General features: G+C 47.2%; 1 non-coding gene across 1 annotated transcript; it reads right to left on the bottom strand.

The window, feature by feature from the left end:
- Positions 1 to 1,266: 1,266 nt before the first annotated feature.
- Positions 1,267 to 1,338, bottom strand: trnad-guc (transfer RNA aspartic acid (anticodon GUC)). Its single transcript has one exon. It is a non-coding gene; the product is annotated as a tRNA-Asp (tRNA).
- Positions 1,339 to 2,368: the final 1,030 nt, after the last annotated feature.

Consider the following 2,368-nt stretch of genomic DNA (forward strand, 5'->3'; position numbering starts at 1 on the left):
CTCTCTCTCTATCACTCTCTGACTCTTTCTCTCTCTCTCTCTGTGTTTCTCTCTCTCTGTCTCGCTCTCTGTCTGTCTTTCTCTCTCTCTGTCTGTCTTTCTCGCGTGTCATGCGGGCGACCGGGGTTCAATTTCTCCGACCGGGAGGAAGAAAAGGTCTGGATTCATTTTACAATTCTTTGAGAGTTGGGAAAAAATGCCGTTTCAGCAGATGCTAAAATAGCATTTTAAGAATTACAGTTAAATATGGAATCTTTCTTTTCATCTCAATAAACATCTCATTATTTGACTGATTGAGATTCAGCAGATGGCAAACGAGTGTCACTGAGCAGGATGAAAAGAAATCGGTATTAAGTTAAAGAGATACCCGGAGTGGGGTTCCAACCAAGTTGGGTTTAAATCCATTGGATCTTAAGTCCAACGCCGTAACCACATTTTTTTACTCTTCTATTTTTCTCTGTAGCTTTTTAACACGAAGTTACACCAAGAAAATAAACACTATTTCACATGGTAAAGAGGCTTCTCCGGGTCGGGGAATTGAACCGCTGCCTCAGGTGGGAGAGAGTGGGTACTCCACTATACTGACCAGCAATAGGGCGGAGGACAGCGCTGGGCGTTCACTGCAGAACCGCAGAGCAAGAATGGCGCTGTGAACAGACATGGGCTCATTCACCAGACCCAGAGGGAGGAGTGAGCAAGGAGAGGGAAACAAAGAGCGAGAGAGACACGGAGAGAGAGACAGAGAGAACGTGTCGGGGAATTGAATCCTCACCACTATCCTATCAAGGACCTGGTAGAGGAAGTAGTTATGCAGTGTTTGAGACAAGGACTCGAACACACACACAGACATGTGTGCCTGCTCTCTATGTTTATGTGTAAGTCACATATTTAATAAGCTTTTCTGAGTTTCATGGATTCATAGAATCTTACAGCACAGAAGGAGGCCATTCGGCCCGTCGTGCCTCTGCTGTCCCTTTGAAAGAACAGTCGTGCTTAGTCCCACCCCCCGCTTTTTGTCCGTAACCCTGTTAATCTCTTTCTCTCTGTCACTCTCTCCCTCCTCCGTGCCCCACACAAAAGGGAGAGGGAAACAGAGAGAGAGCTCTATACTAACGGGGAACTGGTGCAGGAAGTTGTTATACAGTTCTTCATATGACAGTAAATCTTTCAAAATGAGTTTCAATCATTTTTTTCTGTCCTCATTTTCCAAGGAGGATTTTAAGAATCTGCACAAAATTTTAAATTTCCAGATGCTGAACACTCTTTCTCCCCGTCGGGGAATTGAACCCCGGTCTCCCGCGTGACAGGCGGGGATACTCACCACTATACTAACGAGGAATTGATGCCTGTGTGAGCTATGAACAGAACTCGACAAAAAAGAGACAGAGAGACATCGAGACAACGAAAAAGTGAGAGAATGAGAGAGAGAAACAGAGAGAGACTGAGAGAGAGACAGGCAGAGACACAGAGAGAGACAGAGACATACAAACTGAGACACAGGGACAAAGGGAGAAAGAGAGACAGAGGCAGAGACACAGACAGAGACTGGGAGAGAGATAGACAGACAGAGACACAGGGAGGGAGAGAGCTACAGAGAGAGAGAGACACAAACAGGGACAGCGAGTGTCAGAGACAGAGAGACAAAATGAGCCAAAGGAGGCTCTGACATTGATTTTTTTCTGCTGCACTTAAATTATAGAACTACCAGGAGTGAGAATCAAACCTACGTGGGTATAAACCCATTGGAGCTATAACTCCAACACCTTAACAACTCGGCCATCCTGAGGCAGTCACTGATAGGGTACTGTCTCTGTGAGAATCGGACTTCAAGCCATACCCTGCCACAGAGTTGTGTCCAATTTTAGGCACCACACTTTAGGAAAGATGTGAAGGCTGAGGAAAGTATCCCCGCTTGTTACCCGAGTGACTGGCAGACACACAGAAACACAGGCAGACACAAAGAGACACAGACAGAAACACATAAACATAGTGAGCAGGCATGTCTGTGTGTGTGTGTTCGAGTCCTTGTCTCAAGCACTGCATAACTACTTCCTCTACCAGGTTCTTGAAAGTATAGTGGTGAGGATTCAATTCCCCGACAGGTTCTCTCTGTCTCTCTCACTGGTTACCGCTCTCTCTCTCTCTTTCTCCATCTCTCTAACTGTCTCTCTCTCCCTCTCTCAGTCTCTCTCTCGCTCTTTGTTTCCCTCTCCTTGCTCACTCCTCCCTCTGGGGCTGGTGAATGAGCCCAGGTCTGTCCACAGCACCATTCTCGCTCTGCGCTTCTGCAGTGAACGCCCAGCGCTGTCCTCCGCCCTGTTGCTGGTCAGTATAGTGGAGTACCCCCTCTCTCCCACCTGAGGCAGCG

Source organism: Somniosus microcephalus, chromosome 4, assembly GCF_052327205.1.
Source record: "Somniosus microcephalus isolate GS21.2 chromosome 4, FLI_Smic_1.0, whole genome shotgun sequence".
NCBI lineage: Eukaryota > Metazoa > Chordata > Chondrichthyes > Squaliformes > Somniosidae > Somniosus > Somniosus microcephalus.